The following is a 16,183-nucleotide window of genomic DNA, read 5'->3' on the forward strand; positions in this document are numbered from 1 at the left end:
AGAGTTCCACTTCTCTATCAAAACGCTTATTTTGGCATAGGAGACTCACATAAATTGTGAATTCAGCTTTTCTGAAGTTTTAAAAATTAAGTCTTATGCTTGATTTTCAGCTTTGTCTGTGTCCAGCTGCAGATGAGTGGTTTCTTTATATGCTGTCAAGAAGGCTCCTTGATTCTCACAATTAGTTTTAAGTTGTTGATTAATAGGTCTGAACTTGACACTTTATTTTTCAATACATTAATATCTATCTTTTTTCAATATGTCAATGGCATTTAGCAATAGTCACCAATTCCACAGTGTTTTGAGCTGCCATTTATCCCATACCTCTAAAATTCCTGCGAGAGCATATCAGCTAGTGCATTTCCTTCGTCTTCCTCGTTAACCATAGGTAAAAGTGTTAGCAATCACATTGCTATAAAATACTCTATTTCCTATCCATCTTTGGGTCCTCTTTGCCACCTAACTGTGAGTGATCCAACCCCAGAACCCAGACTTAGAGTCTGCTTCCTAGCATAATTCCTGGTATTAACTATTTTAGTTCAGATTAGAAGCAGAGCCTAGAACAATGATTTATGTTCAAGTGATTTTTCAAAAAAAAAGGAGGAGCGCCTACAGGAGAATGAGGGAAGCAATCTAGGCCAGTGAAATTAGCTAGGTAAGAATGTGGTCTCAGCTGGAGCCTAGCTTCCATCCAATGCCCAAGGTAGTTCTGGAGAAACTTTTCAACCCCTGTGCCAGTCAGTCATTGGGTCAGCCAAGGTTTTTCCGCTACTTGCGTGTATGTGTGGTGGTGTGGGGGGAGAGGGTGAGTGGTGATGGGAAGCACAGTTTCCTTGGCAAGGTAACTCCCATTTTGTCAAAGGCAATTCTCCAGCAAAGGGAAGAGGCTTTAAGTTGTCAGCCAACACTCACAGAACCTGAGACGGGTACACCAGCTAGTGAAGGGTATCTGTGTGGAAGTCCAGTGGGGAAAACATGTGCTACCTAAGATTGGCTTTAAAATATTCCAGTAAAGAAAAAGAAGGAAGGAAAAGATGAAGGAAGGACAGAAAGAAAGAAAAGAAAGAAAGAAAGAAAAGAAAAAAGAAAAGAGAAAAAGAGAGAAAAAGAGGAAAAGGAAAGAGAGGAAGGGAAGGGAAGGAAAGGGAAGGGAAGGGAAATGTTAATGGTAGGGGTAAAGAGATAAAACAAGAGCAGTCGAAATTTTGCAGTTCTTGAAGTAAAGTGAATGGTACATAAGGGTTCACTATGTTGTTTTTTTGAGTGTTATTTAGAATTACGATAATGAAAGTTTTCTCATTTTCTTTTTAAGTCAGTCTCTAGCATTTCTTATTTATACAATTTTGGGCAAGTTACTTAACATTTCTGTGGAGTAATTTCCTCATTTATAGAATGTAGATCATAATAGTAAATATCTCAATGGGTTATTTTTAGAAATGCCTGAGTTAAACACATGCAAAGTAATTGGGATAGTTCCTGACCTACAGTAAGCACTTTGTTATGATTGTTTTTTTAAAAGTCTGTCCCACACAGCCCTTTAAGCAGAGCTATGAACTTGTCTGATGATAAGGGAAAAATTCTCAGGTCAATTTTGGCATCCACTAGGTATGCTGCCCATCAAGTTCTAGAGTTCATAACTATCTGGACAATCCGCTTATTAACATGGAGAGAGGATGTTGTCTTGGACGTCTGAGAATGATATACCATCCCTTGAACTTGAGACAGATGGAGGACTCTAGCATGGTAGGGGGAGGTAGCAGTCAACACTGTGTGACTTTCCTTTCCTTTATATTTATACATCTCCAAGACTTGTGATAAATCTAAGAGGCATTAAACGATTAGTCTCAGAATTCCCCTGGCCTTTCCCAAGACAGAAAATTTGGAAGAATTTTTTTCAGTGTGAATGTGAATGTGAATGTGATTTTTTTTTTTTTTAATCCATGCATTTAGAATTAGTTTTGTTGACTTTTTTGGTTTCATCAGAATACTGCTAGACTTGCTTCAATGTAGATTCAGGGTATGAGCAGAGACTGACAAAGAGACCAACTTATATTTAAATTACATAAGGGTCTTGATCCAAATTGGCATATTGTAACTGGAAAAATAGATTATTTATATTCCTTTCCCAATAATGTGTTAAGATTCCAATTTTTAAATGTCCTCACCAGCACTGTGAATTATCCATTTTTCAACTTTCTTCACATGATAGGCCTATAACCATATCCTCCTTTTTATTGGGAAAAGAGACATCACTTGTGCATAAATTCCTTAAACTCTCTTTTTCTTAACTTTAAGGCTATCTGTAATTATACCTCTCTTTATCTCCTCCCCTTAAGCCTTAGAAGTTGTTGGCATCCCTCCTTCTCTTCCATATTAACTTACTACTTATGATCTGATTCCTATGCCCATACATTTTCTTCTGAAAGTTGCTACATTAGTTTTACTCTCTCACTGGTGACTTCAACCCTTCCTTCTTTACTTATTACTTCCTTTATGCCTGAAACATGAATGAGTCTCTACCATCTTAAAATTCTTTTTTCTTGATCCTGCATTACCTGGAACTTGCCACCTCTTTTGCTTCTGTCCTTATCCAAAATTCTTAAAAAGTAGAATTGAATCCCTGAAATAACTTCCTTGTGTAACTTCTCACTACAATTATTTTGGAAAAAATTTCCAATTACCTCCCTTGTCAAGTTCATAATTCAATGGCCACCTTCCATTTCATATCATATTTCATTTCTTCAGATTATTTGGCTACAGTGGCACTTTTCTTTTTCTGAAATCCTATTCTCCATTGGTTTTTGTGCTAGAAATTGTTTTATTTTGTTGTTTTTGGTTTTTGTCAACAAATATTCATCACCTCTCCTTTTTATTATTTTCCCTCTAGTGCTGCGACTAGAAACTCCAGGGCCTGTGTTTCCCAATTCCATTTCCACCAGAGTTCTGAAGTAATTTACATTCTGATAAAGAGAATTTGCTCAAGATTTGAAAGACAGAAAAGAAGCAAAAATCGATGATTCTTCCTGTGAAATCAGTGGGTATATGCAAGGGCTTCTGCAAACATGTAGATAGCTATGATTATTTGCAGCAATTCCTGACAGTTCTAACCCAGGCAACAGTGGAAACTTCCTGCTTCCCTGAGGTAGGGGCCTTTTCTGACTCTACCCCTTTCAATAGTTTTGTATGCACCTAAGTCCTCCTAACAAATCTCTCCCTTACTGTAATAACTGGAGGTGTTTATGTTGTTATGACAAAAGACTGACTAGTCAGCTCCTATGAAGAGCATTTTGATGTTCATTCCGATCCTCCTTCTATGTTTCAGCCCATTCATTCTCTGTCTCCTTTGCAGTATTTGTTACCTTTCTGCATTCCTTACATGCTGATGATCTTTGGTGCTCTTCTCTTCTTATTCTACACTGTCTCTCTACTCACTATCTTATTCTACACTATTTCTACCTCACCCTTCCCTATACTGCATTCTAAAGTTCCAGAATGCTCATATTTTTCAGCTTTGCCTTGGGATAAGAGATCACCCCACAATTTCCATAGCTTAAAACAAACAACAAAGGTTTCTTAGTCACTTGGATTTCATGTCAACTGTGGGTCATTATGAGTTGGATGTGAGTCTGAGCCCCTATTTGGGATATGCTGTTGTCATATGGTTCTCAAAGTTTCTGCTTAGATGTGGCACATATCACATGTCACATGATCAAGCGTAGTATGAATGTGGTAGATACATGTACTCTTCCCATGGAGGTATCACACAGCTCACAGTTGTAATTATAGCAACTGTAGGACTATAAAATCTTCCTACAAAGATGTGGAAATGAATATCTAGGGACCATAATTCAACCTACTACAATATTGATACTACTAATACTATTGATACAAAATAGCTATAATATATAGCATCCCCACTATGGAAACCTTCAGAATACTTTTTATGTATTATTTTGTCTAATATATACAAAAGAGATAAAAAGATTATAGAAGGAACATCATGACTTTACTGCCATTTTCTACTCTTTCTTTTCTTACACTTCAAGTCTGAAGTATAATTGATATGAATCAGCACCTGGGTGTTGGTGAAGCCTGGGACTCTGTTGAGATCCATAGCAGATTTCTAGTTATTATTATTGTCCTCTTCTTTCCATGCAATAAAGCTTGGAGTGGCTATATATCTGCCCAACTAAAGATTACAGTTTCCAGATATTTTGCACTTAAGGGTGGCCACATGACAGAGTTTTGTCTAAGGAGAGGTAAAAAACAAGTACTCTGAGTCTCTAACTAAAAATAATTGGGCATAAGCTCCCCTTTCCACTGGTTGGGAAATGCAAGCATTGGAGCATCTTCCCTGAGTTATATGCAGAGCTGTAAGCCATGAGCTGAACATGACAGAGATGATTACAAGGCCAAGACTGCCTGCTTAACTTCTGGACTGTTTACATGAGCAGGGAATAAACTATTATCTTATTGGAGCTTTCTTGGTGCCTTTGTTACAGCAGCCTAGCTTGCAAACTAAATAATATGGGCTCTAATGAAGAACGTTAGTGTGGAGTGTTTTCCCTTCCTCTATTCCTGCTTACCCTGTTGGTAGGCATTTCTGAAACAGAGCCTGGGAGTGAGGACAAGAAGTTTCTGGATCCCAGTTAGGAGACTGGCATTCAGAATGAATGGACCCAGGAGGAAAAAGTTGAGATTGACCATACATGAGCATGTCAGGTCTCTAAATTAGTATACCACCAGACTTCTATTCTCCTTTATCCTGATTTCTTTTTCTTAACCTCTTGAATGAATTTATAAAATCAGAGAAGTTTGTATTAATCTAGACATAGTTTTAATTTTTAGAAGTCTTTAGAAATGTTTAAAAAAATAATGGAAGTAGAGTTTGTAAAAAGAAAGGCATCTGACCTATTTTATCTTAGGAGAAAATTCATAACAAATCTTTGCTTTTCAATTATTTGTTTAAGACCCCAGTGCTCTCATTATCAGGAAGTCCAGGATCTCCTTCTTAAGGCCTCCTCCCCTTATGCATTGTCCAAAACCCCAGGCAGAGAGAGAAAAATGGAAAGTGTGACCAGTACCCTAAGAGGACCCACATTGGGCTTGCCATTGTCCCCACTGCCACTTTAACCGGTTCTTTAAACATTGTCCCGTACAGACTGGAGCATCACTGCCCTCTGTTGGCTGCTCACAGTTACATAGTTCCCAGCACAGGCTTGTGAGGGGATGGGGGAGGGGGAGGGTGCACCATGCTTAAGCCCTCAAGGTGAGATGCCTAGGTTCAGCCATTGGGACCAATTTGCACAACCAAATGAGATCATTTGATGCTAGGACAGTGGTTCCAGGCATCTGCTCCAAGGAGATTTTCTGCATTTGCCAAGGCCAAGGGGAAATTGAAAGTGTATCTTGATGTTACATAAATGAATTAATGTTTTTAAAAACTTTCAAAAACTCCTAGAAGTATAGATACCAAAATATATCTGTTGTTGCGTATGCATGTTGAATTTGTGGTGGATTCTTATTTTCCTTTTTGTGTTTGTATTTTCTAGAGTCTTCAATGAAAATGAATTACTTTTGTAACCAGATACTTAATGCTATGAATTTATTTAAAAGAAAAATGAGAAATAACCATGAAAAGAAGTTACTTGGGGTGGGGTTTGGACACATGAGAGAATGCGGGGAACACGGGGCAAATATCCACCCTGTAAACTACAGTCCGATGCATCCAGAGAGATAAATCAGCAAAGATTTTTTTCCTTGGAATAGAAGCCAATGGAGTCCATAAGCTGGTAAGAACATTTCAACAATATCTTTGAGAAGTTGCTGGAGGCTTAGTGCATGCTAGCATGAGAATGAAAGGCCTCCAAAAGTCATAGTCATAGGAAGACCCCACACACATGCAGGGTTTTCCTGAGGAGCACTGCCAGGTTCTCACAGGAGGAATCCGAGAAAGCCCCTACATGGAATTGCCAGGGCAAGAGAAAGAATAGCCATTGTGAAAACCTCCCCAACTTCCCAACTTTTCTCCCTAACAGAGGAGAAATACCCTTCACCTGTTTAGCCCATCCTCCACCCACCTCCCCACCAGCAACCCTCAGTTTGTTCTCTATAGTTAAGGGTCTCTTATGGTTTGCTTCCCTCTTTCCCTACCCCCGCTTCACCTATGTTCATCTGTTTTGTTTTTTAAATTCCACTTAGGAGTAAAATCATATGATATTTGTCTTTCTCTGGCTGACTTATTTCGCTTAGCGTGATACAGTCTAGCTCCATCCACTTCTTTGCAAATGGCAAGAACTCTTTTCGATGGCTCAGTAATATGCCATTGTGTGTGTGTGTGTGTGTGTGTATGCCACTTTTTCTGTATCTATTCATCAGTCGATGGACATTTGGACTCTTTCCATAGTTTGGCTATTGTTGATAATGCTGCTATAAACACTGGGGTGTATGCACCCCTTTGAATATGTATTTTTGTATCTTTTGGGTAAATACCTAGTAGTGCAATTGCTGGGTCATAAGGTAGTTCTATTTTTAAATTTTTGAGGAACCTCCATACTGTTTTCCAGAGTGACTGCACCAGTTTGCATTCCCACCAACAGTGTAAGAGGGTTCCCCTTTCTGTGCATCCATGCCAACATCTGTTGTTTCATGTGTTATTAATTTTAGCCATTCTGACATGTGTGAGGTGGTATCTTATCATGGTTTTGATTTGTATTTCCCTGATGATGAGTGATGTTGAGCATCTTTTCATGTGTCTGTTAGCCATCTGGATGTCTTCTTTGGAAAAATGTCTATTCGGGTCTTCTGCCCATTTCTTAACTGGATTATTTTTTGGGGGGGGTTTGAGTTTGATAAGCTCTTCATAGATTTTGGAAACTAGCCCTTTATCAGATATGTCATTTGCAAATATCTTCTCCCATTCCATCAGTTGCCTTTTAGTTTTGTTGATGGTTTTCTTCACTGTGCAGAGGCTTTTTATCTTCATGAGGTCCCAATAGTTCATTTTCGCTTTTGTTTCCCTTGCCTCTGGAGACATATGTAGTAAGAAGTCGCTATGGCCAATGTCAAGGAGGTTGCTGCCTATGTTCTCATCTATGATTTTGATGGTTTCCTGTGTCACTTTTAGGTCTTTCATCCATTTTGAATTTATTTTTGTGAATGGTGTAAGAAAGTGGTCCAGTTTCATGCTTTTGCATGTAGCTGTCCAGTTTTTCCAATACCATTTATTGAAGAGACTGTCTTTTTTTCATGGGATATTCTTTCCTGCTTCGTCAAAGATTAGTTGGTCATACAGTTTCTGGGTTTTCCATTCTGTTCCATTGATCTGTGTGTCTGTTTTTGTGCCTGTACCATACTGTCTTGATCACTACAGCTTTGTAACATAGCTTGAAGTCCAGAATTGTGATGCATCCAGGTTTGCTTTACTTTTTCAAGATTGCTTTGGCTATTTGGGGTCTTTTGTGATGCCATACAAATTTTAGGATTGTTTGTTCTAGCTCTGTGAAAAATGCTGGTGGTATTTTGATAGGGATTGCATTAGATGTGTAGATTGGTTTAGGTAGTACAGACTTTTTACACTTAAAACATTTTTTAATTCAATTTACTTAACATACAGTATATTATTAGTTTCAGAGGTAGAATTTAGTGATTCATCAGTTGCATATAACACCCAGTGCTCATCACATTAAGTGCCCTCCTTAATGCCCATCACCCAGCTACCTCATCCTCCCCACCTCCCCTCTAGGAATCTTCAGTTTGTCCCCTATAGTTAAGAGTTTCTTATGGTTTGTTTCCTTCTCTATTCACACTTTTTAAAAAATTATGTTCAGTTAGTCACCATACAATACATCATTAGTTTTGATATAGTGTTCAATGATTCATTAGTTACATATAACATCCAGTGCTCATCACAACACGTGCCCTCCTTGTATAGACATTTTAACAATATTTGTTCTTCCAATCCATGAGCATGGAATGTTTTTCCATTTCTTTGTGTCCCCTTTGATTTCTTTCATAAGTGTTGTATAGTTTTGAGAGTACAGATCTTTTACCTGTTTGGTTAGATTTATTCCTAGGTATTTTATGGTTTTTGGTGCAATTGTAAATGGGATTGATTCCTTGATTTCTCTTTCTGCTGCTTCATTATTGGTGTATAGAAATGCAACAGATTTCTGTGGGTTGATTTTGTATCCTGTGACTTTGCTGAATTCATTTACCAGTTCTAGAAATTTTTGGTGGATCTTTCAGGTTTTCTACATAGAGTATCATGTTATCTGTGAAGAGTGAAAGTTTGACTTTTTCTTTGTCAGTTTGGACGCCTTTTATTTCTTTTTGATGTCTGATTGCTGAGGCTAGGACTTCTAGTACTATGTTGAACAACAGTGGTGAGAGTAGACATCCCTGTCATGCACCCGACCTTAGGGGAAAAGCTCTCAGTTTTTCCCCACTGAGGATGATTAGCTGTGGCTCTTTCATATACAGCCTTTATGATATTGAGGTATGTGTCCTCTACTCCTACTTTGTTGAGGGTTTTTATAAAGAAAGGATGCTGTATTTTGTCAAATGCTTTTTCTGCATCTTTTGAGAGGATCATATGGTTCTTATCCTTTGTTCATTAATGTGGTATATCATGTTGATTGATTTGTGAATATTGAACCACCCCTGCAGCCCAGGAATAAGTCCCATTTGATTGTGGTGAATACTTATTTTAATGTACTGTTGGATTCAGCTGGTAAGTATCATGTTGAGAATTTTGCATCCATGTTCATCAGGGATATTGGCCTGTAATTCTCTTTTTTAGTGGGGTCTTTATCTGGTTTTGGAATCAAGGTAATTCTGGCCTCATGGAATGAGTTTAGAAGTTTTCCTTCCATTTCTATTTTTTGGAACAGCTTGAGAAGAATAAGTATTAACTCTTCTTTAAATGTCTGGTAGAATTCCCCTGGGAAGCCATCTGGCCCTGGACTTTTGTTTGTTGGGAGATTTTTGGTTACTGATTCAACTTCTTTTCAGGTTATGGGCTGTTCCAATTTTCTATTTCTTCCTGTTTAAGTTTTGGCAGTTTATAGGTTTCTAGAAATGTATCCATTTCTTCCAGATTGCCCAATTTATTGGCATATAATTTTTCATACTATTCTTTTTTAATTGTTCATATTTCTTTGCTGTTGCTTGTGATCTCTCCTCTTTCATTCATGATTTTATTTATTTGGGTGCTTCTCTTTTCTTTTGATGAGTCTGGCTAAGGATTTATCAATTTATTAATTCTTTCAAAGAACCAGCTCCTGGTTTCATTGATCTGTTCTACTATTTTGTTGTTGTTGTTTCTATATCATTTATTTCTGTTCTAATCTTTATTATTTCCCTTCTTCAGCTGGCTTTAGGCTTTTTTTGCTATTCCTTTTCTAGTTCCTTTAGGTCTAAGATTAGGTTGTGTATTTGAGACTTTTCTTGCTTCTTGAGGTAAGCTTGTATTGCTATGTACTTCCCTCTTATGACCGCTTTTGCTGCATTCCAAATGTTTTGGACTGTCGTGTTTTCATTTCATTTGCTTCCATGTATTTTTTATTTCTTCTTTAATTTCCTGGTTAACCCATTCATTCTTTAGTAGGATGTTCTTCAACCTCCATGCATTTGTCATCTTTCCAATTTTTTTCTTGTGATTGACTTCAGGTTTCATAACATTATGGTCTGAAAATATGCTTGGTATGATCTCAATCTTTTTGTACTTGTTGTGGCTTGATTTGTGACCCAGTATGTGATCTATTCTGGAGAATGTTCCATGAGCACTCAAAAAAGAATGTGTATTCTGGTGCTTTAGGGTGAAATGTTCTCAACATATCTGTTAAGTCCATCTGATCCAGTGTGTCATTTAAAGCCATTGTTTCCTTGTTGGTTTTCTGCTTAGATGACCTGTCCATTGCTGAAAGAGGGGTGTTAGAGTCCCCTACTAATATTGTATTGTTATCAATGAATTTCTTTGTTTGTTATTAATTGATTATTTATTTGGGTGCCCCCCAAATTGGGGGCATAAATATTTACAATTTTTAGATCTTGTTGACCTCTTTACTGTGATATAGTGCCCTTCTTCATTTCTTGTTATGGTCTTGTTTATAATTTAGTTTGTCTGATATAAGTATGGCTACCCTGGCTTTCCTTTGATGTCCATTAGCATGATAAATTGTTCTCCACCCTCTCACTTTCAATTTGCAGGTGCCCTTAGGTCTAAAATGAGTCTCTTGTAAGCAGCATATAGATGGGTCTTGTTTTTTGTTTATCCATTCTGATACCCAATGTCTTTTGGTTGGAGCATTTAGTCCCTTTACATTCAGAGTGATAATTGATAGATCTGAATTTAGTGCCATTGTGTTACCTGTAAAGTCGGTGTTTCTGGAGATTTTCTCTGTTCCTTTTAGTCTTTGTTGTCTTTGGTCTTTCTTTCCCACTCAAAGAGTCCCCTTCATTATTTCTTGCAGGGCTGGTTTAGTGGTAACAAGCTCCTTCGGCTTTTGTTTGTCTGGGTAACTCTTTATCTCTCCTTCTACTCTGAATGATGGCCTTGCTGGATAAAGTATTTGTGGCTGCATACTTTCCCCATTCAGCACGTTGAATATATCATGCCTCTCTCTTCTGGCCTGCAAAGTTTCTATGGACAGAACTGCTGCTAACCTGATGTGTCTTCCCTTGTAGGTTAGGAATTTCTTTTCCCTTGTTTTCAGGATTCTTTCCTTATCTTTTTATTTTGCAAATTTTACTACACTATGTTTTGGTGTTGGCCTGCTTTTGTTGATTTTGATGGGAGTTCTCTGTGTCTCCTAGATTTTGATGTGTATTTCCTTCCCCAGATTAGGGAACTTTTCAGCTATAATTTGTTCAATAAACCTTCTGCCCCTTTTTCTCTCTCTTCTTCTTCTGGAACTCCTATGATATGAATGTTATTACACTTTAAGGAGTCACTGAGTTCCCTAACTCTACATTCATGATCCAATATTTTTCTTCCCTTCTTCTTTTAGCTTCATTATTTTCCATAATTTTATCTTCTATATCACTTATTTGTTCTTCTGCTTTTTTCTATTCTTGTGGTCATTACATCCAGTCAGTTTTGTATCTCACTTATAGCTTTTTTTTTTTTTTTTTTGGCCTAACTGGTTTTTAGGTCTTTTATCTCTGTGGTAAGGGACTCCCTCATGTTTTCTATCTTTTCTCAAGCCCAGCTAGTATCTTTATGATTTTTGTTTTAAATTTCATTTCAGGCATTTTACCTATACCTGTTTTGATTAGAATACTGGCCATGACTTCTTGTCCCCTTTTTGGGATGATTTCCTCCATCTTGGCATTTTGTCTAGGTCTCTATCTTCTGTGTGTTAGTAAAGCCTGTTATGTTTCCTGCTTTTGAGAGTAATGGCAATGTTATGAAGAGGTCCTCTACTGTCCAGGGCCTGGTCCTTTGGGAGGTGTTTCTGGTGTATGCTGTGTGCACTCTGCTGTTGTGTTTTGGCTGCTTTTTCCTCAAGTCAGTCCTCTGGAGAGTTTCTCCTTGCCTATAGTGGGGAGTGTTTGGACCTTGTTCAGTGTGTGGTGAGTTTTAACTAAGTGTGTTTTGGTCTACTTGTTAAAAGAGGCTAGATCCCATTTTCCCTACAGCTTAAGTTTTGCAGCACTCTATGGTCAGTTGACTTGGTGTGTGCAGAGGGTTTCTTCGGGGGGAGAGGCCTGCTTCTGCTGTGACTCTCAAGCACACTTGCCCTAGTTCAGAAGCACCTGCAGAGCACAGTGAGGCAGGGCTTGGTGTAAGTGGCTCAAGCCTCCACTGTGGGGTGCTGTGCTGCTCACTGAAGTCCAACTGTGCTAATGTGTGGCAGGGGGAATGGGTATGGCATTAGCCTGCTTTCTTCCCTGGAGAGGGGAGTTCAAGCCTGCTGCTGTTCAGGAAACCCTCACAGAAGAGCAAACAATTTCCCCTTATTTGTCCCAGGCATCCTTCAGATACCTGTCTTCAGCCTTTCAGTGTCTGAACCATCTGGCTGCCTGCCAAGGGCAATACTCCTGTGTTTTATCTCAGGCATGCCGGCTGGGTTTCAAAACTCCAAATTTTACGGACCCAGCCCAGCATGGGCCTGCACTGATCCTCTGGTGGAGGGTCTTGCTGCACTGTGACTGGTACTGGTTTGTCCCAGAAGGACAGTTGCAAGAACGCACAGGGATTTGGAGTTTATGATAAAGCTTAGCAAAAAGCTGGTATCCAGGTCACCTGCCCTCAGCAGGTGTCTCTGCTCGTATGCTAATGAATGAATCAGTGGTGCCCACTGGCTCTTGTATCCCCTCTACCAAATGCACTCCAAGAGGGGGAACTGTCTCTCCCAGTGCAAACCAAGGGATCCTCAGGCCATCTGCCCACTCCCAGGCTTCTGTTCTTTTTCTCCACAGAAGCACCTCTATGCCCACCAGGCTCCAGCTGGCAATGGTGCAGACTTATAAAACTTTAGTCTTTGAGTTCCACTGCTTGTAAAAACTTGCAATAAATCAGCCCCTCTCATTTTCCCCATCAGTGGTTTTGGGGAAGTGTTTTTTCTGTGCAATGCCCTATGCTCTGTTCTCTCTCTCTCTCACCTCTCTCCCCGATCAAGGCTCTCTCCCCTCCATAGTATTGGTGATTGTCTTCTCCCCCAAATAATATCTCCATATCTCTTACCTTCCACAATGTGGCCTCCTTTCTCCCACTAGTTGTTCAGTTTGTTTTCTCAGTCCTCAGATCGATTTCCTGGGTGTTCAGAATGATTTGCTATTTATCTTGCTGCATTTGCAGCATAAGGCAAGCATAGGGTCCTTCTACTACCCCACCATCTTAACCTGAACTCCATTGCATTTCTAAATATTCTAAAATAGGAGTCAGAAGACATGAGGAAATAAGTAGTAAGGGGTGGCAGGTGAAAGCTTTAATTTCTGGACTCTTGGTTGTGAATGACAGAAATCCAACTGAAACCAGCTTAAGGAAAATAGGATGTACGTGGCTCGTACCTGAGAGGTGTAAAGGTGTAGACAGAGCCTAAGGCTACTGCAGTGTTATCAGAGCACTTTCTGTCTCAGCTTTGCTTTCCTCTAGAGGCTCTCCATGAAGTGAGGAAGCTAGCCCTCAGCTGCTCTAGGCCTAGAGCCTGTGAAGCTTTACAACTTTATCCTCCTTAAGAATTATAATTGGTGCTTTTGGTTCATGAATTTGCCTCTGGTGATGGAGGCAAGGCTCTTTCCTAGATAATCCTATCAGTTTCATATGGTTGGAGAAAACCACTTCCCCAAAGTCAAGGGCATATGGCAGGGGGGAAAAATTAACATGTCCAATGCACAGACTGGAATGCCAGGGTAGAAGATACTGAAAGTTACATCAATAGATGAAATCATATGTTTAACAGAAAAAAAAAAAAAAACCATGAAAGTGATGAATTGAGGAAACCTCAAATATATATACTATGTGAAGAAAGTTGGAGGAAAAATGTTATGTAATATTTGGGTGGTTATTTTGTCTGCCTATATAAGACTTATGAAGTCATTGAAATCAATCTGTATTCTCGTAGTCTTTTTTCCCCTTAATCATTAGAGGATCATTTTATTTCTATATTAAAAAGGACTCTACATCATATTTAGGACTGTTTGTTATAGCTATTTAAGACATGCTTTGGTATGGAAAACTCTCACAGTTATTCATGCTAAGCCAGTCATCTAATAAACAGAGCTTGGCTGCACTTGTCATTTAACATTTTTTTTTTCCTGGTTCATTTTGTATATTTACAGAGGAGGAAAGAGAAATTCTCAAATCTTTTTTCCACCTTATAGTGTAGCTATGTATCAATAAAAAGTGGATTTTCAAGATGTGATCATATTTTAATGGGTTTGTAACATGGTAAAAAAAGAAAATTGGCAATCATACAGTTATTCTTTTAGTTAATAAGCCATTTGGGAATAACAGAAATATAATAAAGAAAGAAACAAATTATACTGTGTGTACGAGGAAAAGATGACTAGACATAAAGAAAACTTGACTTTAATTTTCTGCATAATTAAAATTGTGATTTCATGTATATTCCTCTGATTTTTTAATGAAACATGTCTTTTAGACAGAAAGAAACCCTTTGAACTGCTTGAAATATTGATATTTTCAAAGAAAATTAATCAATAGTAATAGTAATAGTGATAATAAGCAGTAGTAGGAGCAATAAAAATTTTAAAAATATTATCCTCATTATTTCAGACACAAGAAACAATTTCTGAATGAAGATAGAAAACTCAATGCATAGATCAAACATAGAAATATATGTATTAATGTTATATGTTAAAAGAGTAGTTTTTATGTGTAATATCTGTTTTAGTCTTTAATTCTTTCATGGATACTCATGATTATTTTATTTTTTGTTGAAGGGAAATTTCCTGCTTGAATTAGTAAAAATAGAATAAAAGCTATTACAAACACCAAAATCTCAGTGGTTTAAGACAGTAAAGTTTATTTTTTACATACAAAGTCTAAAGCAGATGTTCTGGGTTAGTGGCTCTTCTCTAAAGAGAAATCAAGGACCCAGGCTCTTTTCATCTAGTGGCTGTCCCATGATAGGGACAGAGATCTGACCTCATAGGAATGCACATTTGTTCTGGGTATGGATTTGCTTACCTGCCAGCAATGTTTTGGCCAGAAGCACTATTTATGGACTTACAGAACATTTAAATTCACCATCTTGAAATCCTACACAACATTGTTTTACAGCAAAAGAAGTGTGGCAGAATGGGATTCACTGGTCTTTCCATATATGTCACTGACTGGGATACTCTCCTACAGCATACAGGGTATGGTTTGAACACATATGATACTGTTTCTCCCAAGGTCAGAATGTATGGCTCCAAGAATCCTGAGGGAGAAATATGAATTGCTCCTCTCCTATTACACCTAATTATTCATTTGCAAAAGTTTGCTTCCCATCTTTGAAACTTTGGACTTTCCTGATTTAGTGATCTCAGTTTCCAAGGAACTAAGGAATGTTTCCATCAGGAAACAGGAACAGACCTCTGTTCCATTGAATTGTAAGTTGAGACTGCCATCTGGCCATTTTGAGCTTTTCATATCACTAAATTAATTGTAAAAGAGGAGGATACTTTTTTGATCCTGATTATCAAGGAGAAATTGGTCTGCTGCTATACATTGGGCACAGAGAGGACTATAGCTGGAACTAAGTGGATTCTCTGGATTACCTTTTAGCCCATACATCTTTCCTAGTAAAAGTTAATGGAAAACTACAGAAATGCAATAGAGATAGAACTACTGAGGCATTAGATTCTTCAGGAATAAAGACTGGAGTCACTTTATCAGCTTAATAATCATAACCAGTGGAGATATTGGCTGGGGTCAGAAGAACATGCAGCAAGTAATGGAAGAAGTTGTAATTACAAACTTTCTTCTGACTGGTTACAGAAACAATGACTCTAGTAACAACTGTTGCATACAGTAGTTTCCCTCTTTTTTCCTTAAGTTATTATTATAAATAAGGATTGGTAATGATGGTTAGTGCTTTTACTTTTGTGCTAGTTATAGAGTATCCAAGGTAGGGTTATAATTGGACCAGTAGAGGAACCAACTTAACCAATAAATCAATAGGGTGATGTTGACATTCTTGTGCGTGTCTTCTCTTTTGTGGGAGAATGTTAGAATATTTTCATTGGAATAAATGCAGAAGCCTCAAGTTTTTGCTACAGAGGTTAAAACATGTGAGGAGGGATGTGCACAGATGCTGAAATGACAAAGGTAAGAAATGTTCTGATAGTATTGACTCTGCTCCAATTCCACCCTTCCACAGAGTCTTCCGTAAGGCTGGGGCTAGGATAGTTTCCATGTCTGGGACACCAATTCATTTTTGCTGGTAGACAGCACTAAAGGGGCTTTGGAAAGTGGAAAAGGAGAGAAGAGACTTTCTTTCTTCCTATCAGCATGGTGTGAACAGCAGAAGTCAGACACCTTTTCAAATATGTTTTGTCATTCCCAAAGCTGGACTTGTACTCTCTCAGATGTATCAGCTGCAGCCAACTGTACACCTTGTTGAAAGGTCAGAGTACCATCTACTGAAATCCCTCCTCTGAGCTGCTGAGGTACAATCAGTAGCTGGGATACACGTTGTAATAAAGTCTGATTTCATTTTTTGATATTTGA

This window comes from Zalophus californianus, chromosome 1 (genome assembly GCF_009762305.2).
Source record: "Zalophus californianus isolate mZalCal1 chromosome 1, mZalCal1.pri.v2, whole genome shotgun sequence".
In the NCBI taxonomy this organism is placed as follows: domain Eukaryota; kingdom Metazoa; phylum Chordata; class Mammalia; order Carnivora; family Otariidae; genus Zalophus; species Zalophus californianus.